The following is a 24,695-nucleotide window of genomic DNA, read 5'->3' as shown; positions in this document are numbered from 1 at the left end:
CCCTCAGACTTTGCTTTCTAAGGCACTATTTCAAGGATGCCATGGAATGGAGCATGAGGTTCAAATTCAGCAAAAATTCCCAGCTTACCACTAAATGGTCTGACTCTCTATCTGTCCTATGGGGAGTGATTTGCCTCTTTTATTTGAGGCACACCTTACTTCTGCCAAGTCCAGTTACACTAGCTGTTTTCTTTAGTCTGGAATGTGAAAACTTTAAAAGAAATTACTTCACCTAGAAAAGTTTGTGTTAGGAAATACTGTATTGAAATATTTGATCATCTGATTTCTTAACCTACTTGGAAAAGGTTTAATGAAGTTATTTTTCCAGTGTATAAATGTTCAGCTATTTTTATCCATATTTATTACTGTAGATTTATCTCATATTCTTTTCATTGAAATGCACTGTGAGCTTTTGAAGCTCTTCCTGTAACTATGCCTTATTCAGTAATAGGCTGTCTGAAGTAATTCCTATTAGTATTCTGAGTAGTTCTGTGTTTAATAAGAAATAAAATTCAAGTGTAATTGATACCGTTCTAGGAAAAGAGTATATCATTCTTGCAGAAACCACCAAATGTCACCACAAATAAATCATTGGGCCAAATCCATCCCCGTTTCAACTGCAATGAACTCATTCAATAAATTGCTACTCTCTAGGACACTTTCCATTTAGTTAAATCAGGACTCAATTATTTGGTTCAGTGTCATTATAAGGTAACTATAGACATAGAGCAACTTAAAATAAAATAAAAATGTAAGTACACCGCTACCTCGATATAACGCACCCGATATAACACCAATTCGGATATAACGTGGTAAAGCAGTGCTCCCGGGGGGGCAGGGCTGTGCACTCTCGTGGATCAAAGCAAGTTCACTATAACGTGGTTTCACCTATAACGCGGTAAGATTTTTTGGCTCCCAAGAACGGCGTTATGTCGAGGTAGAGGTGTAGTTTCCAGCTCTGTCCTGAGGAAAACAGTTAAGTAGGAGCACTGTGGTGTTAATTGTCCAAATGGAAATTCCACAGACACGTATCTGTAAAATTTTAAGCTCTGCTTTGTCCCCAAATTCAGCCAAATGTGTCACTTTTTGGAAAGTAAACTAGGCTGCAGATTCAGTATATAAAAATTCAGACCTTGTGCCAAATGCAAAAACAAATAGTAATATCATTACTTGCCAGTTCAAAATTCCCCTCAGAGTGTCAATGAGCTCTTGGTGATCTCTCTGCTCCTTTTACTGCTACAAACATCCATAGGATCTATATCCAGTTTTTTGTTGTCAGGTTACGGTGGTCCAATCAATGCAGGCAGCATGCTGCCGCACATAGGGCACCAGACTGAAGATCTGGGTTCTGATCCCAACTCTGTGATTGACTTACTAAGTGACCTTGAGCAAGTCACTTTTCTTCTCTGTGCCTCTGTTTCTCTGTTGTTGAAATGGAGATTAAGCTTATCCACTGATGTTTGTAAAGCACTTTGTAATTGCAGATGAAAATTGCTAGAGAAGTGTTGTTACTAATACTAGCCTCCTCCAGGCCATTAGTTTTAGATATGTCCTGAGGAACATCTGAGTAAAATGGTCAGATGGGAGATGAAATACAGTATGGTGCTAAGGAAACTGCTGGGAAGAGGAGAACGGAGCTGCCACATGAATGCTGCTCTCCTCTCAGATCCTCTGCTGAAATCTACTAGAAGCTAATATTCCTATCTCTTCTCATTGTCTTTTTTGCCATCCTTTGTTATGGCAAATCTAATTTAAATTATAAGTTCCTTGAGATACGGATTTGTAATGCTATCAGTCTCTAAAGTACCACGATCACCTGCAGTTCTGTATAAATAAAATTGATTTACTAACATACTGTGAAATATCACGGTGAATTAAAACTAAATTATACAAGTCAAAATAAATGAACAAAGAATTTTCTGTAAGGTCTGAATTTTGTATTGGATTAATCTTCTTAGACATTGATTTGAAAAAAATATTGATTATTTATAATGGGATTCCTAAGTATTGTTTGTTTTTGATTTTGATATAAAAAATATGAAATAGCTGGTCTTTTTTGTACTGTAGGCAGGGCCGGCTCTAGGCACCAGCAAAACAAGCTGGTACTTGGGGCGGCACATTTTTAGGGGCGGCATGGCCGGCGCCAGAATGCCGCCCCTAAAAATGTGCCCTGGCAGTCCTAGCTCACCTCCGCTGCTGCTGCCACGGCGCCCGAAACAGCTGATTCGCACGCCGCTGCTCCCCCTCCCTCCCAGGCTTGAGAGCCTGGGAGGGAGGGGGAGCAGCGGCGTGCGAATCAGCTGTTTCGCGCGCCGCGGCGGCTCGGGGTCTCCCCCTCCCTCCCAGGCTCTCAAACCTGGGAGGGAGGGGGAGATCCCGAGCGGCCGTTTCGCGCGCCGCTGCTCCACCTCCGTCCCAGGCTTGAGAGCCTGGGAGTAAGGGGGAGAAGCGGCGCCCGCGCCGTGGCCACTCGGAGTCTCCCCCTCCCTCCCAGACTTGAGAGCCTGGGGGGAGGAGGCAGGGCTGGGGATTTGGGGAAGGGGCGGAGTTGAGGCGGGGCCGGGGGTGGGGTAATTAAAGAACCTGGGGGGCGGCCAAAATTGTTTTTGCTTTGGGCGGCAAAAATCCTAGAGCCAGCCCTGACTGTAGGAACCTTTTACAGAATTTTGAAATAGCAATCCAAATTGTGACTAGCAGCCAACCCCTAACAAAACTGAATATCAGCCTACAATGAAAAAAACCTTTCCTTTCCAGAGACTGACTTCCCTCACAAAACTCACCACCTCAGGTTTCTCCTGATAAGCCTATGTAAAAAGATTGTGCTAACAGCATGCTGTGAAGGTATGTAATCCCGTGCTTATTTCACCTGCCAAATTGCAGTTAGGGCAGGGGGCACGTGCACTTTCCTCCCCATGCATGTATTTTGTGGCCTCTGCACCCACTGGCCATATTCCTGTCACTAAGTGGCCTACTTACAAAATGCCTCCTCTCCTTCATGCCCTCCTGGGATGCTTCTGAGGAGTGAGATTCTGGAGCACTTTGGCTTTGTGGTGCATAATGTTGTAATCTCTATGTAATGCAGAAAAGTATTACAAATCTGTATTTTGAAATTCTGTATAAATGAATAGTTGGAAGTATTTTGTTACGTTTTCTGATAAGCTATTGATGGTATTAAACCACATAATATAAGCAGATTAAAACCCTTGCAAGGTTTATTTTAGTTTCATGATAGTCCATAGCTAATTACTAAAATCCATTAACACATTTATCCTGCAGCTTCAGGAATGAAGTTTTTTGTATACTCTGTATGCTATATGTTTGTGAAATGTATTCCACGTCTAGAAATGCTAGATTATAAATATAATTTTCATTTTCGTCCCAGAGAAAAGGATTCTGCTTTATATTTCTAGTTTTCAAATATTTAATCCTCCTTGGCATATTTCCTTATCTGCCAGGAGAGGAACTCTGGAAATAATGGCAAGATCACTTTTGAAAGGTGTAAATGTAATAATGTTTGGAGGTCCAAGTAGGCTACAACATTTGCAGGATACAGTATTCATATGCCTTTGTAGTTGTTCATCTGATCAGCTACTATTTAGACAGCACTTCCCTGAAAAGTAAAAATTTCCAAAGATAATTACTTGGTCTTCATTAAGAAGGATCTACACATTTCATTTGAAGATGTGGTTCATTTAAAAAAAACATAACATCCCCATGACTTATCATGCTGATATCTTCCTGCAGCATGTTAGAACATAATATGGTTACAACAGAAACAATACTTATAACATGTGAAGGCCATCGCAAACATTGGAGCTACTGAAGTGTAACCCTAACTAACTTGCTAGTTTTGTGTACAATAAATAATTTTATCTTGGTGTTTGTGGTATTCTGTAAATTTTAGATTTCGGCAAATTCTTTAGCAGGTTGAAAAGAGTTTAATCTCAGTTAATTGACACAATGCTCAACACTGATCTACACTGATGGTTAAACTGTGTTGAGGATTATGTCAGCTAACATTGCTGTTCACAAGTGTGTTCAGCCACAGGTAAAATTTTGCCATGTAGGACTAGACCGCAGAGGTTTCACTTTCCCTGTCTTGTTTACAGCCATTAATTGTCATTACTTAATCATGATGCCAGGTTCGTGTACATAGTTTGACAATCCATTAGTGCCGTAGACATATCTTTTTTGTAAATTTACAGCAAGTCTCAAATAAGCTTGAAGCCCCAGATTGATGTTCACTTCAAACAGACACACACACAAAATAGTATCATGTAGTTAATTAACGATACAAGTGCACCACTATGCTACTCTACTTTCTGCTTTCATGCCGACACTTGCATCCCTGAAAAAATCTTACTGAAGGGGAAAGATCTACCTCTGAGATCTTATCTTGTTTCTCTTTTTTGTTTTGTTTTTCTTTTGTGATAATCATGCAACAAATCTTATAGTCAGAGGAAAACAACATGCAAAATTGCTGCTAAATCTAGTTTTCTGTTTTCAGAGCCAGTTTACTAGCATCTCAGTGGAGGTGACAGAGAGAGAGACTTAAAAACAAAATCCACTATGCCATTTAGTTCAAACAGACACTCCTACTTGTTAAAGTCTCAGATGATGTGCCAACAATAAAGTTGCATTTTTAGCAGGTATTTTAAAGACACAATAAGAACATCCAGTACATATATTAGTGAAAAGCAATGTAAAGAGAGGACACTTGACTGTGGTATTTGTGTATGCGTCTGTCCCCCAGCTGCATTGCATATTTTGTTCCATTTAGGTGAGTTTTCAGTATCTTTGTAAATTCTCTGTAGTAGTTCAGGGGGTTCTATATGCTCTGTCTATATTATTTGCTTTAGAGAAAATTCTAATTTGTTTTCCGTACAATTCATGTAAAGATTGAGTGTTAAAATTGAGTTACATTGTGACTTTCATATTCAAAGCACTTCAGATACATGCTCAATTATAATTAATTAATCCTTCTAATGTGAGGTAGGTATTATCCTCTGTATTTAGCAATAGGGAATCTGAGGCAAAGAGGGTAAGAGACTTTGCCGGGTCCACAAAGGTCGTGTCATAGGTTTAGAATGTAGGAGTTCCTGGTTCCAAGTTCTATATTCAGACCACCATGAGTCTGTTTCTCACTCCCCATCCTGTTTATTTCTTTGCACCCAAACCCAAGGTCTTCTGTTTACCTATCATACTTCTCATGAGACTGGAAATGTATAAAATCTCCTTAGCGTTCTTCTAAGCATTTACTTCATGAATATACAGTGGGCAGCAAATGGCAGGCAACCTGTTAGATGGAGAGAATTTATTTATGCGACGCTTTCTACAGAAAGTAACTGCCTTGGTAAAACTTTGTTTGTTTGATAAATACAACCTCAAGTCTCAGTTCATGTGAGTTTTGTTACTGTTTGCTAAGCATTTCTAGATTTAGACTGTAGCAGCGAATCTAGAGTCAGATTGTCATCCCTGACTCCACTAGATTTGTGCTGCCAATGTAAGCAGGAAACTGACCTGCGGGGGCAGCTGAGGAGTCCCTCCCAGGATACTTCAGGGAATGTAGAGTTGGCAAAACTAGCTGCAGGCCACCCGTGTTTCCTTCTGTTCCCTACACAGGTGGAGCAGAGAAGTGGTGTGGCAAAGTACTCAACATTTCCTTGGGCTACTCTAAATTACACCAAGATCCAAGCCCCAAGACAGCCCAGAATCAGGAGAATGCAAAGGTGACTTAGGGCCACCTTCCTCTCCCCTGCCCTCACTCTCTTCAGAGGTAATGAATGACCTCTAACATCTATCTTTAGAGACACTGCCAGTGTATAATGGCTCTGATCTGGGCTAGTCTCAGGGTTAGAGCACTGATTCAGCAAAGCGCCTAAGCCCATGCTTAAATCCTGTTGTAATCAATGGAACTTGAGCATATGCCTCAGTACTTTGTTGAACTGGGGCCTAAGTCAGTATTGGAGCTGTCCGGAGAACGACAATTCCATTTTGAGGTTTTAAAATGTTTTTTGTTCCATATTGGATTGAATGGAATAATTTAGTCTGATAGTATTTATTTTCCGTAAACCCATACTGCTTGGCATTAATTGTACTACCCACTTTTAATTCTATATTATTTGAGCCCCGTATTAGCTATTCCATTATTTTGCTCAGTATTGACATTAGGCTGCCAGACCTATAATTACCCAGGTCATCCTGTTAACTCCTTTTAAATATTGGCACAACAGTAGTTTTCTTCCAGTTTTCTAGAACCTCTGTGGTGTTCAAGGAGTTATTGAAAATCAACATTAATGGTCTAGAGAGCTATTTGGCCAGCTCTTTTAAAATTCTTGGGTGCAAATGATGTGAACCTGCTGATTTAAAAGTGTCAAGCTTTACAAGCTGCTGTTTAACATCCTTTTGAGTTACTGTTGGAATTGAAAGAGTTTCATTATCATATGCAGGGGCGGCACCTGGTAAGGGGTGGCCAATCTTGGGGGTAGTGGGGGGGGCGGCACTCATGATTTGGTGGTTTTTTTGTTTTTTGTTTTTTTTTATTCGGTCGGGCAGCACTGGGGATGGGTTGTTTTTGTTTTCTCGGCTGGGGGCGCTGGGGGGAGATTCGGCAGCGGCGCTCCGTGGGGATGGGTGTGGCGGCGCGGTGGGGTGCTCCACGGGGGGGGGTGTGTGTTCGGCAGCGCGGCTCGGTGGTGGGGGTGTTTGGCGGCGCGGCACTCGGCGGGAGGTATGTGTGGCGGCGGTGGGGTTCGGCAGCGGGGCTCGGCAGCCGGGTTCGGCAGCGGGGCTTGGCGGTGGGGGTGTTTGGCGGTGCGGCGCTCAGCAGGAGGTGTGTGTGGCAGCGGGCGGGTTCGGCAGCGGGGCTCGGCGGTGGGGGTGTTTGGCAGCGCGGCTCTTGGCAGGAGGTGTGTGTGGCGGCGGGGGGGTTCGGCGGCATGGTACTCGGCGGGGGGGTTCGGCGGCGCTCTGCGGGGGGTGGGGTGTTCGGCTGCGCGGCGTTCCACAGGGGGCTGGGGGGCTCGGCGGGGGGGTTCGGCAGCGCGGCGCTCCGGGGGGGGTGTTCGGCGGCGCTCCGCGGGGAGACTGGGGGTTTCGGTGGCGCGGAGCTCCGTGGAGGGCTGGGGGGGTTCAGTGGCGGGGGGGTTCGGCGGCACGGCGCTCCGCGGGGGGGGGGAGCACGTTGCGGTGCTAAGGGTGTATGTTATGGCGGTGCTTTTTTTTTTGTTTGGGGTGGCAAAAAAGTTAGAGCCAGCCCTGATCATATGACATGACAACCATCTGTTTTTCCCCCAAATATGGAACAGAAATATGTATTTGACATTTCTGTCTTTTCTGCATTGTTATTGACAATTCTACCATTTATATCTAGTAATGAACCAATAATATTGTCAAGATTCTTTTTGTTCCTCATATACTTAAAAAATTCTTATAGCCACCAGAGTCAGGGACAATAGGATTTCTCCTTGTGTGCTTTTGCCTCCCTTATCAATTTTCTGTAATTCTGAGCTTCTGATTTATATTCATCATTATCAACCTCCCCTTTCTTCTGTTTGGCCTTTTTTCTGTTTTCAATCAAAAGTTAAGATAATTTCTGACTGAAAATAGGTCTCTTCTCATAAGAACATAACATAAGAATGGCCATACCGGCTCAGACCAAAGGTCAATCTAGCCCAGTATCCTATCTTCTGTACAGTGGCCAATGCCAGGTGCCCCAGAGGGAATGAACAGAACAGGTAATCATCAATTGATCCATCCCCTGTCTCCTATTCCCAGCTTTTGGCAGAGGCCTTTTTGATCCTGCCTTGTAGTAAAACCACAAACATTTCTCAATCTGAAATTTTTGTGCAGTTGATTAATTTTTAGTTGACAATATGCAGAACATTTTCATTTGTACATATTAGAAAGCAAAGCCATCCGTTTCTTGTAAATGATAGCAAAAAGTGAAATGGTTTGGAATCAAATTTAATCTGTGGAATTTTTAGCAATTGTTTTTTAATTATCTAGTACTGTTTTTCATTACATTGAAAAGTTCAGAGTCTGCAAGCTGCTGAACACTTGCTGAGGGTCTTCCACTCTAAGCTGGGAGCACTAAGCACCACTCTGGGAGCACTCAGAGCCTTGCAGAATTAGGTCCAAAATGATGAACTGTAGCTATTTGGGAAAAGATATATTGTCACCTCAAATAGGATTGTTCAGCTTTCTGTGAGGAAAATTACTATAATGGAGCTATTCTATATTTTATAAGATACAAACAAAATTATTTTAAATATTATACAGATGCTGTTGTTTTATGAGAAAGTGCTATTATGACTATTATATTTGGCAAACAGGCCACTTTAGTTTAATGGATGTGCCATCAGGAAAACAGTTTTCATATCAACATTCATTACTTTTTTTGGTGTCATTTGTAATTTGTACCACAAAAGTCCATGCTGTTAAACTACATGGTGCGGTGCTGTAGCGTTACATATCTTAAGTTTTACAAGAGTGGAATGTGCCAACCCACATTGATAATCATATTTTATATTTTAGAGGACTAGGACTTACTAATGAAATGACAAGAATTGTGAATATCCTATCACTTTTACTGTAGTAAATATCTTTTACCCACCCCAACTCTGAAAACATTTTTCACTGCCAGACCACATAACTGTGTCATTACTATTTTAAATCTGTATTTAAAGCAAAAAAAAATAAAAAAAAAATAAAAATCATCATCATAAGGAAAGCACTAGTATCCCCAGAGGACATTGCTTGTAAAAATGCTCTGTCTTTTAAAGTACCTGTTACCCGTTTTTGGAACCAACCAAGAAATAACCACAAACAAAGGTTGAACTAGAGCAGCACTGAGGGTTGATTTATTGGCATCCCTTATTTGCGCAATTATACTCACACACACAACAAATTCATGCTGGCAGGCTGCAGGCGCGGATGTTGGTTTCGATTTCGCAGGTGGCTGAGGCTGGCCAGCCGACAGCTGCCCAGAGATCAGCTGCAAGGCGACGAGAGTCCCCGAAGTCCCTTCGGATCCGCAGAAGGGCTCTACTGCTTCCGGTCCGGTCCCGAGTTTAGTGTGCTGTTACATTTCCTTGTTGGTAACCCACCTGGCCACCAGTCTCGAGATTTATACCTTCACCAAGATAATACCATGGTTCCATTAAAGGTCATATTTGCTTCTTTATTTTGCCATTGGCTGTCACTCTCACTCTCTCGCTTATTCCTTACATTAATGATTACGTATTCATAAGCATGAATACAATTGGTAATATAGAGAAATGCAGCTTTAAGCAAGCATCTAACACCATTGGAGAGCTTCCACTGCTTGTGGCTTTGTAACAGTGTAACAGGAAACTGTGCAGACTGCACTTGAAAGAGCAAATAGCGGGGAGCGCATCTGGCTACAGTACCTAACACTCTACCTAACACTTTTTTTTTATGTATAAGTCATTCATTTTTATATGTACATTTTGTAGTCTGTGAAATAATCTTTTTTTATAGTTCCTTGTTTTCAATCCTGTAATAAAATTAGTGGCACCTTTGTTTGTCTGCCCTCTGTTTTCAAGGATTTATGTGAATTTCAGTTAAAAAGTTTGAAACTCACTTCAATTGGTTTGATTTTAACTATTTGCAGTCTTCTTAGTAGTAGTTTCTAGTGTATATTTACTTTCATTTTCCAAACAACAAAGTAAAATTGTTAAATGCAATTGGTGGCAGGTTGAAGTAGCTGCTCTTTGATCTGGTGAATATAATGGTAGAAATAAAGGCAATGTGGTCAGAATTTTAACAAGTCGCTTACATACAGTACTTTGTTTTTTTTCATAATACATTTCAGATTTAACTGCTGATCTCAGGGCCTGAATCACAGTCATTAAAATCAGTCAAAAGACACTCATTGACATCAATGGCCGTGGATCAAGCACGGGATTGGATTCTAGTTTAACTGTAAGAGACTACAATATACAGTACTTTAATGAATGTGTAGCAATACAATTTTATGAAGATCTCAAAGAATTTTTTCTCTTTCTGAGTGAAAGCATAAACAGTAGGTAGTAGTTGTTTTAGATACCTCTCTTTTCCTACGATGAAAGCTATTCTGTGTGTGTGGTTCTCCTATGAGAATGTTTCGATCAAGCTATAATCAAAGGTTGCTCCTCCTGCTATAGGTGACTTGTTGGAAGCAAATGGTACCTCACTGCATGTCCTGATGTGAGACTTGAGTGGTGTGAAGGCCTTGTATTTCAACCATTTTATAATAATCCTAAATACTGAATAAAAGGATGTTGGAGTTCATCCCAGTTTGATGGAATTCATAGTTCATATCAAGGTTTACATGCATGCAAAATTTCATGGCAGTAATCAGATTTTCTATTTTGTTCCTTTAACAAAAATTTGTAGTTTTCCCATGTTTGTTACCGCCTTATTCACCAATATGTATGTGATATTAGTGTGATTAGATAATTAATTAGATTGTGTAAAAACAACAACAAACCGTGAGAGCAGTGTTTTTTGGTAAATGAAAAATGTAAGTAGTGATTTCATCAAAAAGTTCAACTAAAATATCACAAAAAAATTGTTAAATTATTCCATTTTGATTCCTGTGAAAAGGAAACAACTTTGAAATTTCATTTTCCCCCCACAAAATTGTTTTTCCATTTTCCACCACTCTAGATACGAAAATTAGGCCATGTATTTAGGTGCATAAATGTACATTTAGGACCCTAAGTTTATGCACTCATTTATTTTTTTAAAAAATTGGCCTATGTAGTTATGTAACTATGGTGCCTGCTGTTTAATATGGCTCAAGTCACTACTGGGACTCAGTTTTGTAATATAATTTAAGATGGGTGCTGTATTGTGCAATTCATAAGGGTCAAATGGTGCAACCCAGCTGCTATTCATCCCAAAAACAAAAAGCAGGTTAATGGACTTATAAAAAGGGTTTGGGGAAAGGAATTCTTTACTCTGTTTCAGCAGTTGGGCATGGAACAGAAGGGAAATTATTGTGCTCTCAGTACTATAACCAACGAGGCTGCAGCAGCAGCTGGAGCTGCTGCACATTGACTTTCCAAGGCAGGTGTTTCAGGCTTCTAGATCTGTATAATGGCTGATCTCCTGGCCTCTCAATAGCCTGCCCTCACAACACCACCGCCATACTATGGGGATGGCCTTCTGTGGACTGCTGTCCCCGCCCAGTACAGAACCAGAGGTTCCTCTGCATTTAGGATTTTCTATGTCCACCTGGGCAAAGTGGGATGTGTCTCTAAAAGAATCAGTAAATGGACCAGTTGTATTGTTTACTGCTCCTTTATAATGCATTCATACCAGTATAAATACTAATCAGCTTTTAACTTGAACATGTTATATTTGATTTAAATATAAATATTGATTCAATCTGTAAGTTATATATAATGGGCCCGAATCTCAGTGGTGTAAATGTGCTTCAGTAGAGCTATCCTGATTTGCAGCAAGGGAAGGTCTGACTCACTGTATTTGTTTCTCACATGCTTTGCATAGTTCACACTCCTCTTGTCTATGTAGAGTGGTTCTGAAGACACATGCTTTGTAATTTTATTCTTTCTATTTACATCACGCACCTATCCATTTCTCAACACACTTATAAATAAATAATCAGCCAGGTTGTTAAAATGAGAATAATTTATCAGTTTATGTAAGAATCATAAACTGCTTTTTCTCTCAAATATTGTCAGGTATCATATCTCTGATGATAGATTTTAAAAAAGATGTTGTCTTTCACATGACTAACAGTGCACTTCCCTAGCACTCACTGCTTATTTTCCTAGTGTGACACTTGAAAGTTTGTCTCCCCTAAAAGTTCCATGCTTTATGGTCAACATTACTTCAATGGAGTTAAAGCAGTAAATGTATATTTTTTAGTTTCTGCAACCAGTAGAATGTTCACTAAATATACTTACATCAAGATGCAGGGTTAATAGTAAACTGTTGAAGCAAGATAGAAAAATATTCATGTTACACTCAAATCAGAGACATATGTCAGTTCAAAATAATTCTCAGTCTCTTAGAAGGGAAAATAAAGTTTGTTGCTTGCAGTTCAAGAAGGAAGAAGTGTGCCTGAAGCTTGTTCTGGAAACGTGATCTCAGTGGGCAAAGGGGAGGCATCAGAGCCAGTCACAGATCTTGTACAGCAGTAGGCAGATGAGAGTGGAGCTGGTTGAGTATCCTTACCTTTATCTGATTTGTTGGGGAGGGATTGGAATCTGTCAGTTTTTCTTTCCCCAGACAGACTAAATGGGAGCAGACTGTCAGGGAAATGAGGTGGAAAGTGGTCATAGATTTTGGTTCTTGCCAGCAGAAATGACCTCTGAATGATAAGTCTTCTACTGTGAAATGCAGTAGAAGCTGCAGTTTCTTTTGGTAGGCGACGTGCTTTTATTCAGATTATCAGTACATTAGCAATTAAAACACCTGAGTATTTTTTTACCATTGTACATTACTTTTGTAAAACAGTTCTTTCAACTAATAACAATATACAGAAACTGAACATTATTCTGACATCATGGTGACCCTAAAATACTATAAGCAGCCCTCTTTTATGTCTTGGATATGCCTAATTTCATGCACGTAAACTTGGTATAGTTGGTAATTGTGACAGCTGCATCACAAACCGTGGAATCAAGCAATGTAGGTGTTGCAACTGCTCAAGCTGTATGGGCAGCTAACACTCAGATGGTTCATCCATGAACAGAACATTTGTTATGAGGCCATAACAAATTAATGAAGCTTTACTCTGGGTTTGCTAGAAATAAAGTTGGTTAGGAACGTATTTTAACAAGAATTACATTAAACACCTTTGACGTTGATCTCTGGCAAAATAGTGGAACAGCTGTTACAGTCCTCGATTAATACAAAAATTAAAGGAGGGTAAAACCCATCAACATACATTTATAAAAAATAGATCCTGTCGAACTAACTTGTATTTTTTTTTATGAAATTACAAGTTTGGTGGATAAATGTAATAGTGTTGATGTAATAGACTTCTTTAAGGCATTTGGCAGGGTACCACATGACATTATGATTAATAAACTAGAACAATACAAAATTAATATTACACACACACACACACACACACACACACACACACACGATTAAAAGCTGCCTAACTAATTGGTCTCAAAATGTAATTGTAAATGGGAATCCTAGAGAGAGCCACTTTATTTCTACTGGAGTCTCAGAAGTATTGGTTCTTGGCCCTGTGCTATTTCACATTTTCATCAATGAATATATAACATTATTACTGATAAAGTTTGCAGATGACACAGAAATTGGGAGACTGGTAAACAATAAAGAGGACAGGTCGGTGATACAGGTACAAAGCGATCTGGATTACTTGGCAAACTGGGCTTTAGCAAACAGCAAGCATTTTACTAAGGTCAAATGTAAAGACATACATTTAGGAACAAAGAAGGTAGACTATATTTACTGGATGGGGGAACTCTATCCTGGGAAGCAATGGCTCTGAAAACAACTTGGGGGGTTGTGATGGATAATCAGCTGAACTTGAGCTTCCAGTGTGAAGCTTTGACCAAAAGGGCTAATGCAACCATTGAATGTATAAATAGGGGAAATTTGAGGAGGAGTAAGAAGGTTATACTCCCTCTGTATTTGGCAGTGGTGTGACCAATATAGAAATACTGTGTTCCCATTCTGGGGTCCACAATTCAAGAAGGATGTTGATAAATTGGAGAGGTTCAGAGAAGAGCTTTGAGAATGATTTAAAAGGATTGGAAAACATGCTCAATCTGTTTAGTTTAACCAAGAGCAGAGTAAGGGTTGACTAGATCAGTCTATAAGAACATATATGGGGAACAAAACTTTAATTATGAGCTCTTCAATCTTGCAGACAAAGCTATATCGAGATCTAATAGCTGGAAGCTGAAGCTGGACAAATTGAGTATGGCTACACTGCAGCTGGGAGAGAGTCTCCCAGCTTGAGTAGACAGATTTGTGCTATAAATAGCAGTGTGAACGATGTGGCACGCGCATTGGCTCCGGCTAGCCTCCAGAGTATGGACTCTGGGTCGGGTGGCTAGCCCAAGCCACTGCCTATGTCTGTGTCCAAACTAGTTTTGCATGCTAGCTTGAGCAGAGCTAGTGTGTGTCTGTCTAACAAGTTGGGAGGTGCACTCTCAGCTGCAGTGTAGGCATACCCATTCAGGCTAGAAATAAGGGGGCAAATTTTTAACAGTGACAGTAATTAACCATTGGAACAATTTACCAAGGTTTGTGGTGGACTCTCTGTCACTGGCAATTTTTAAATCAGGGATGTAATTTATTTTTAAAGATATGCTGTAGTTCAAACTGGAATTAAGGGAAGTCCAATGATCTGTGCTATATGGAAGGTCCGACTAGACGACCACAATGATGTCTTCTGGCCTTATAAGCTATGACTCTGTGAATAACACTGGTCTACAATTTTTGAGAAGTCGTCTGCTTCAGAGATAAAATGTGCTATTTATTATGTATTTTGATGTGCTGAATTCAAATATGACAATTAAAACAACTGATTGGCTACTGTTTCTAAGATATTTAAGTTTTTACATTTTATGTCTATGTATATTATGTAGATAGTAGAGTTTTAATCATAAATTGTAAACCTAGGTCTTTTCATGTGTTTATGGTTGCTTTACACCTGTCCTGTTTATGTAACACTTTAAAAATCAGCAAAAGGGTTATATAAATAAAATTTATTATGAAACAAAAGGCAAAAAACTATTATGTACATAGTACATATGTTCAGTGTCTACTCGGCGCTTCTTGGCTTGTCTCTTGTATTCATTAAATGGAGCATCTCTTGTCACTGTCCAGCAATAGTCTGCAAGCATTGATGGGCTCCATTTGCCCTGATAGCGTTTCTCCACTGTTGCAATGTCCTGGTGAAATCGCTCGCCGCTCAGTGCTCCGCAGTTCGGTGGAAAAAAATCTAGATGAGAGTGCAAAAAATGTATCTTTAGTGACATGTTGCAATCAAGGCTTTTTTATGCCTTGAGGAGGTTTTCCGACAACAACCTGTAGTTGTCTGCCTTGTTGTTTCCGAGAAAATTTATTGCTACTAACTGGAGGGCTTTCCATGCCGTCTTTTCCTTGCCACACAGCGCATGGTCAAATGCATCATCTCGAAGAAGTTCACGAATCTGAGGACCAACAAAGACACCTTCCTTTATCTTAGCTTCACTTAACCTTGGAAATTTTCCACTGAGGTACTTGAAAGCTGCTTTTGTTTTGTTAATGGCCTTGACAAAGTTCTTCATCAGACCCAGCTTGATGTGAAAGGGTGGTAACAAAATCTTCCTTGATTCAACGAGTGGTGGATGCTGAACACTTTTCCTCCCAGTCTCCAATGACTGTCGGAGTGGCCAATCTTTCTTGATGTAGTGGGAATCTCTTGCACGACTATCCCATTAGCAGAGAAAACAGCAGTACTTTGTGTATCCAGTCTGCAGACCAAGCAAGAGAGCAACAACCTTCAAAACGCCACAAAGCTGCCACTGATGTTGGTCATAGTTTATGCACTTCAAAAGTTGTTTCATGTTGTCATAGGTTTCCTTCATATGGACTGCATGACCAACTGGAATTGATGGCAAAACATTGCCACTCTGCAGTAAAACAGCTTTAAGACTCGGCTTCGATGAATCAATGAACAGTCTCCACTCATCTGGATCATGAACGATGTTGAGGGCTGCCATCACACCATCGATGTTGTGGCAGGCTACAAGATCACCTTCCATGAAGAAGAATGGGACAAGTTCCTTTTGATGGTCACGGAACATGGAAACCCTAACATCACCTGCCAGGAGATTCCACTGCTGTAGTCTGGAGCCCAACAGCTCTGCCTTACTCTTGGGTAGTTCCAAATCCCTGACAAGGTCATTCAGTTCACCTTGTGTTATGAGGTGTGGTTCAGAGGAGGAGGATGGGAGAAAATGTGGGTCCTGTGACATTGATGGTTCAGGACCAGAAGTTTCATCCTCTTCCTCGTCTGACTCAAGTGAGAATGATTCTGGTGCATCAGGAACCGGCAATCCTTCTCCGTGGGGTACTGGGCGTATAGCAGGTGGAATGTTTGGATAATGCACAGTCCACTTTTTCTTCTTTGACACACCTTTCCCAACTGGAGACACCATGCAGAAGTAACAATTGCTGGTATGATCTGTTGGCTCTTTCCAAATCATTGGCACTGCAAAAGGCGTAGATTTCCTTTTCCTGTTCAACCACTGGCGAAGATTTGTTGCACAAGTGTTGCAGCATGTGTGTGGGGCCCACCTCTTGTCCTGATCTCCAATTTTGCAGCCAAAATAAAGGTGATAGGCTTTCTTAACCATAGTGGTTATACTGCGCTTTTGTGATGCAAAAGTCACTTCACCACAAACATTTCAGAAGTTATCTGCACTGTTCACACAAGTACGAGGCATCTCTGCTCACTTTGGCTAAACAGAAATGTGTCCCTTTGCAAAATCAAACACTGACAAATAAGAGAGCACGACACTGTATGATTTCTGGAGCTGATATAGGGCAATTTGTTCAGCAGAGTGATGTAAGCTTCGTTATGATTGCATCATCCATGACTTCTAGGAATAACATGATGCAATTCATATCACGTATGACGCAATACCAGCTTCAGATTACATCATTCATTGTTTTGCCTAAAAAGCCTGTCCAAACCCAGTCATAGATTTATTCATAGATCCAGTCAAAGATGTATTTTAGTAATTTCTGGTTTAAATTGAGATCCCTTCCCTTTATAACTCACTTATCCTCCGCCATTCCCAAGTCAAGGGTCGTATATACTGACTCAATAGCATATCTTGAAAACTAGAGCCAATCAACAATTTTAAGCATCATTTTCGTTCTCAGTAACCCAGAATTAGTAAAGTTTGACTACATTTATTTCAGAAGCATTTTGGCTGTAGAGCAGTGTAACATTAAGACAGAACATAATTATAGCAGTTCTAATAAATAGTTCATAACAATGCCATGTTTTCATGTAGACTAGTTTGAAAACATGCTGGATCAGACACACCTTAAAAGAGAACACACAATTAAAATCTTTCCCAATTATGGATTCTATTTTTTTTCTAATAATAGCACTTTACTCCTGTACAGCACTTTTGATTTGTGGATCTCAAAACATTCTACAAAAGAGGGTAAGTATCACTATACATACAATACAGATGAGGAAACTGAGAAACATATATGTGATATGTCTTTGCAACCATTTTCTTTGGTTTGGATCCAGGTACATTCTCTTGTTCTAGTGATGCTTCAATTTACCATAAATCCTGGTTATTATGATCCTTTTTTATTCTTTTATTCAGTTTGGGAGATATTCCCAGAGTGGCACTGCTGGTCTGCCTGATTTAAGGGCTGGTCTACACTGGGCGGTGGGATTGATCTAAGATACGCAACTTCAGCTACGAGAATAGTGTAGCTGAAGTCGACGTATCTTAGATCGACTTACCTCGGGTCCTCACGGCATGGGATCGATGGCCGCGGCTCCTCCGTCGACTCCGCTTCCGCCTCTTGCCCTGGCGGAGTTCCAGAGTTGACAGGGAGCGCGTTCGGGGATTGATTTATCGCGTCTAGACGAGACGCAATAAATCGATCCCCGATAGATCGATTACTACCCGCCGATCCGACGGGTAGTGAAGACGTACCCTAAGAGCCACAGTGAATAGTTCCCACAAAGGTCCAGTTTGGAAGTATACCTTCCATTTTAACTTTGAACAAAACACTTAATTTAACATTTGTTTAAATGTGCTTCTAGGATATAAATGTCACTGTAGTCTACACAGACAGACATCAACACCAAATGTTCTTCTGTTCTTCTACAGCACAACGTATGGAAATGAAAATATATTTAATTTATTGTTATATCAGATGATATATTTGTTGTATATCAGATGATACATTTATTGTTAGGATGATATATTTGTCTTTTTAAAAAATCAGCTGACTTTGTTGCACAAAACGTAAAATACTGCAATATTGTCTACTGGTCAGATGATAGGTCTAGATGTGTGAAGTCCAGGATACATAAGGAGCTTTCTTTCTAAACATATTTCTACTAGCTCAGAGATCCAGCACTCACAGACCAAATGTGGATTTGAGAGTCATCTTTGCAAAATGGAGTGTATACATCATTGAATCAATGAATTACTCCTCTATAAATCCCTTCCCCACCAGTCTTCAGAAACCTGACTGCTTCATATGCTTTTTGTAATTGAGGCAGACAGGGTGTTACCTTAGAACCGGTGGTGAGACATCCATTTCAGGTTAATATACAAAAGAAAGAAAGCATATATTGTTCGGGGAAATCATAAAGGAGAATGATACGTGAATTTAAAGAATTTTGGAACACTTAGCATTATTGGATCTGGATGGGCAATCACGTGAGGGGAAGAAGTGTTCTCATAATTATATCTGCAGCCACAGAACAACCAAACATTTGTCATTTAAATTCTTATAAATGTTGCTACCTTTATTTCATAGAGAGAAACTCAAATGTTGTATTGGTTCTATTTGTTTTTATTCAGGATGGCAGGATTGGGCCCTAAGAATAGGAGAGCAGCATATAACAAGTAAAAAGATGACAAATATTAACATTTTGTTCTTGTTTAAATTCTTGCTATTTCCCTTAAATACTTTTTCTTTTGACAATGCTATTGAATTTACTCTCAGATTTCATATTTTGGCGATAGCGATCTATGTTTTAATACTGAGAGCATATATGTATTTTACCTCAGTCCCCTGTTACATTGTAATATAGATTGATGTCTTGCTACTAGAAGCTGAGGGAAGTTCTGTCAAAAACATTTTAAATGCTGCACAGACACTGATGTGACAAAATAATAGCATTGATTCTAATCTACTGCGCACTGACCAGTGGAGAGTACTTGAGCATAATGGTCTCTCAAATGCTATGAAAAGCCTGTTAGCAGAAATGAGTTTTTATGCTTCTAGGGACCTGAATTACGTGCATGCAGATTGATTTCCGTGCCTGCTTTTTGGCATATTTTGCAGTTTTGTCTTAACCTTTGCAACATATTTTGATTGATGATTACAGGAATCTGTTATTACTTGAAATCCACACTAATGTATTTTTACCATGAGTTAGTGATATATACCATATATGCATTTATTAGATTAATCAGACTAGTGCATGCTAACCAAAAAAATGGCATTATTTGTCTTACAAAAAAACAGCATGCTATTTCTTTGTATGTGTTTTAGCACATACTTTGCACCAGTGGTTCTCAAACAGTGGTTACTGGACCCCTTCATGGGAATATGCAAAATGAAGCACTTTGAGGCCAAGCAGGAGACGGGTTGCAGGCGGGAAGATGAAAGATTGTTTCTCTTAGAAATTAGTCCACAGAATGCAAAATGCTGGAGATCCTCTGATTTATACCATATTAGATTGCCACTTTGTTTGCTTAAGTAAAATGATGTGTAAACTTATTTATCAGCATTACATTGAATAGACAAATTGTCTTTTAATTCAGGTTTACATACTGGCCAGGTTTTCAAAGGTGGCTAGTGATTATTGGGTGCTGAATGTGATACTTGAACACTGAACTTTAAAGGGGATTTGCAGTGCCTGCAAATCAATCCTCTTCCAGGTATCTCAACTTGGATGCCAAAAATTAAGAGAGACAATTTCACTACTTACTTTTGAAAAGCAGGGTCATTGCTTTCTAATATATGGGTTTATTATTTAGAAGCAGCTTATATCTACTTTTCACCCATTTTGCACAGATGTAAATAAAAGCATCAATTAGAAAATAGTATCATAGTAACAACACTATAATTAAAACTTCTATTGCCCTTTATTTCTAGTTTCATGTTTTAATTTGTTTATAGATTTCTGCCCAAATGATAATTTACAGAGAAACTTATCATAGTGGTTTGAGTCAAGTGGTAAATTTTTGGGAGAGTCTGAAGAAAATCAGATGTGTTTTTAAAACCTAATTAGGGCCTTTGGTTGCTTCTGTAATACAAGTAGTAATAATAATAATGGAGCATCCCTCCATTCTGTTCCATTTCTTTCAAATAGGTTTTCTCAGTGTAGATAAATAGTTTAATGATTCCAGCTTGAGTTTTTTCTGGGAACGGCTAGAGGCTATTTAAAGCAGAGTATCTTGGCACAAGAAAAAAATAAAAAAAGCATATCCTGCTTCTCTCCCTTTGGGTGGGACCCAGTTTAGTAGCTGAGTTGGTAGCTGTTCCAGATTGATGGATAAACTTCATGTGAGACACCAGTTTACACATAATGGCCTATTTGTTTCCCACTTTGTATGTTTTTCCTGGTACTCTAGGCAAAGAAAACTCTTGGTGTCCCTTGGGAAACTGGCTTTCAATTTGCAATCTTCTAGTGACATTGGTGAAGGGAAGAGTTTTTTAAATTAAAATGGAATTTACACTTTTAACAATAGTTTGAATATCGAATTCTTAAAGAAAATGTAATATTTGCTTCATTCTGTTGATTCATTAAGTCCATATGCAATTTCCACCTTTTTTTTTTCATTTAAAAAAGTAGAAATTTTAACAAGTTATGAATTAGGTACTGGAATTGCATTCTAAAAAAAAGAAGATAACAATCACTCTCAAATAAAATATGTAATCCAAGTAATAACAGAATCCTTTATCAAAAGAAGTCAACAGTATTTTTTTTAATGGGCTGAGTTATTGATCCTTTGCCACTGAGAGCTTATTAAGAGTGAATTACTCTTGCTTATATTAGGATGTGGTTGCAGACACAGCACATCACAAAATACTGTTTTGGGAATCATAAACTTTCTCTTGCCTCAGTGTACCTGGTTTATTGATAAGAAAAAAAGGATTAAGTTAGCAGCTCTGCTGGCTGGTGATTTTGTGCTAGAAAGAAATTAGTTATATTAAGACATACAAAAATACATGAAGTGCACTTTTCTTATATTGTATGGAATGATTACATTAGTCATTTGTGAGCATTTCATTTATAGTATTTGTTTTCCTGCTTTGTAAATATGAAAGTGTGTGAAGAGCTTGCAATGAAAACCTTGACACTGAATGAATAGCTAATAATTGCAAAGGGCAACAGTAAGTCCCATATATTGCCCTTTGCTGTACTTGTTACGTAAATATAGGTCTGCAATTACTCCTACAGTAAAATTGAAATTGATTTTTTAGAAAATTAGATTTTTTGCTTTGTATTGCCTGAAGTGATCTGCTATATGAGATTATAGTATTTTCTGAGTACAACTAAACATTAAAAAAATCAACTTAAGACAAGCGTTTAATATTACTAGTTATTGCTAAATAGCTAATAGGTCATATGAAATAAGCTTAACTATTAGAAAATTATGTTTGTAGTATTGTAGCCATGATGGTCCCAGGATATTAGAGACACAATTTGGTTCAATAAAAGATATTACCTCACCCACCTTGTCTGTTATAAAATTACAATTTTAGACAGCTTTGTAATTACTGTACTGGCTGCAAATGGAAGGAAATCTTAAAATTACTAAATCTAAAGACACATGAAAAGAGAAAATAAGTTTAATGAGGTTCTTTCAATTTGAAGCATTTTATAGGGATGGTCATTTAAATTAAAACAGCATAGTTAAATATAGTTGGAACACACATGCTCCTTGGGTTTTAAAATAAATGGAAATGGATGAAGCTTTATAGTGTATTTAACTTTTGTATGGTTTTCTTCTTTATATATATTTTAAGATGGCGTTAACAGACTTAAGATAAAATAGTGCAAAGGCCCCTTTCCTCCTCCAGCCCTCCCCCCAAAACTCCCACTCCCTCAGAATTAGGATAAAGATGAACTCCTCTGTCTCTTTGTGACCTTGCATTCAGGAGGAAGTGATATAATGGAAACACACACTGGTCAGATGGTATGACACAACGAGTGTCATTCAGATGATTTGATTACTGTCACTTGTATTCATTTTATGAGCCTCTAGTTTTTGCCCTTTACAAGTTCTTTATGGATGAACAGATTTTTAGATGGCTAAGGGACTCTATGTTCCTCTTAGGGTTGCCAATTTTGGTTGGATATATTCCTGGAGGTTTCATCACATGACATAATCTTTTATTAAAGATTAATCTTTCATTCCTGGGGACTCCATAACAATCCTGGAGGGTTGGCAACCCTAGTTCCTCTCCTAGTGGAAATGTAGTCCCATCTAACATTGTTACCAGGCATCCCATCTCCTCTTTTTGACTTTGAGATTTTGTGTGTTAAAAATATTTTGTGGGACTTTTGCTCTTTTAATTTTGGGTATATTGTTTATTTGTGTGTTTGTGTATACTGTGGATGAGTTACTTTAAGGAGACATTTACTTATTTCCATGGACTTATCTGTATTACTATTTAAATTGTGCTTAGCTGGATAAAGGCCAATACCCTAGTCTTATGGATCATTGCTGACCTGGGTGTACTCTTTGATATATTTCATTCTTTACTTTGCATTATGCTGGGTTCATATGTAGTATGTTTGTTCCTGTGTTTTTCTTTATCTAATAACATTAGAAACATTTTAAAAAAGGAAAAGATTTTATGGTTCATATGGAAACACAACATTTAAGTATAAAGTATTAACCTTCCATATATCTTGTCTAACTCTTACCATGCTAATTAATAAGATATTTTTATGTAATTATCTTTCTCTCCAATGACTCATCTTCTTTTCTTGCTTATCAGCATGATCGTAGTAATTCCCACAGACAAACACTGTGCTGTTACAAAAAGAGGATTATGTCTCTTGGCAAGAGCTAGAGGTATTGGAATATGAAGGAGAGGGCTCATGTTTGCAAACATTAATCTTCAATAATTAACCATTTAATGGGGAAGGGGCCATAAATATACATAAATGATAAATTAATATAAGACGAACTTCATTTCTAAATGTTTATGCATCTGAAAAGTACATGTTTAAATCCATAAGGTTTGACCGTTTTCCCAAGTTAGTCTTCCATTCAAATACAAAGTTAGCATTATCAGTTCCCTTGGTACAAAATTCATCTCTCAGTTGTTGCCATTGTTCATAATAATTTAAATTGCTAAACAAACAGAATGAGATTAGCATAACTGTGTGAACAAAGCTCTTAACCAGGTACAGAAAATATGCTATGTTTAAAAAAACAAAAAAAGTCATCTGTGTACTGATGAATTACCCATTAAGGTCCTGATTCAGTAGAGAAATAATATACATGCTTAACTTTAATTACATGAGTAAAATTAATCATGTACATAAGTGTTTGAAGGACTAAGGCCAAAAGGAGAGGACTTTTAAAAGATTAGATATTTAAATGGTCAAATACAGGAGATAGATTTTCTTCTAATCCCCTTTCTCTTCTTCACCTTTCCTGAATTTATATGAACCAGGAATTTGTGGGGGAGGTAGGACCTACTGTTATCTTGAATCTAGCCCTAACTGGCCAGTTTAAGAAAACAAAACACTTGTACCCCGCCCTCCTCCCCCCCAACTCTGGCCTTTGTGGCTCAGAACCACCACATTGATTATTATATCTGACCCTTAAGGGAGATGGACTGAATATTATTTGAATTTGGCCTCTAAAGTAGCAAACCCTTTTTCTGTGTCTTTATGTACATATTATACAGTCTCTTTAGACAATTAATATTTTCCTTTCCTGTTTCCCATGAGAGGATTCCCTATTATGTAAATTTCCTATTAGCATAATTTTATATCCCCATCTCTTGCTACGGATAAGAGAGAGTAACCATAAAGGTCTTTGACATAGCAAAACACCCAGTCAGCTGGCCACTCCCTTTTCTTATTCACACCTTTTGCACCTCTTAATATTTCTAATCTAGATTTGTGTAGTATAGAAAAATTAGTAAGGGAAAAGGCATTCCTTCCAACACAAACAAAGCTAGCTAAGCAGCAGAACAAGTACCAGGTCTGCTGCCCCAGAGAAAGGGTATGCAGAAACCCAATGCAAGGAATCTGTCAGTTGCATACGTTAGGAAGTTTGGGGACAGGGTGAGTGTGTGGTAGATTAACATAGATTATTACACAGATGCACAAGTCAAACCTCTTCCATGACCTGATATTTGACCTCAGTTACTTGAGATTTATTTAGCAAAGAGATTGAAGTACTAAGTATTGAAGGCCTTAAATGGCAAGAATTTATCAACATCCTGCTTAGAAAGAAAGTATTTGATCAAAAAATACTTTTTCGTCTGTTCTGTTACACTCAAATTGAATTTATATCACATTACGCATGAAATAGAATAATCTCCAAAGTAGAAAAAAAAAGATTAATTTGAAATGTTGTGTAAGGGAGTATAGAAATCAAAGAGCATTACCTATTTATTCTCTAACTTTCCTTTGAATTTTGAGAATTTCCTAAAAATCAGACTTATTTGTTGATTTATTAAGAATAATTCCAAAGGTTTGTGTTCTGTTTGATCATGAGCAGTCCACTTAACATATTCTTAAGAGGGGATATTAGAATAAGTTTACTAAACAAGTAGAACCGTCACTGATGATACCCTAGATATGCTAGTACCAATCGGGCTTTTTCTTGGCAGAATGTAGTTTGGGGTTATGACTTTTCAGTGCATAAAAATTTAAATATTGGAATTTAAAAAAAATAACACTTGCAAAACCTTTTTCATGGGTTTAGAGATACGGTGTGTCA

At 38.7% G+C, this 24,695-nt stretch overlaps 1 protein-coding gene across 2 annotated transcripts in view; it reads left to right on the top strand.

Moving 5' to 3' along the window:
* The window catches only part of DOCK1 (dedicator of cytokinesis 1), a 538,667-nt gene that overhangs the window by 281,190 nt on the left and 232,782 nt on the right, over window positions 1-24,695 (top strand). The gene's annotated exons all lie outside the window — the stretch shown is intronic.

The sequence above is a fragment of the Chrysemys picta genome, chromosome 7, assembly GCF_011386835.1.
Source record: "Chrysemys picta bellii isolate R12L10 chromosome 7, ASM1138683v2, whole genome shotgun sequence".
In the NCBI taxonomy this organism is placed as follows: domain Eukaryota; kingdom Metazoa; phylum Chordata; order Testudines; family Emydidae; genus Chrysemys; species Chrysemys picta.
Note: the sequence above shows the minus strand (reverse complement) of the source record. Positions and strands in the feature narration are given on the sequence as shown.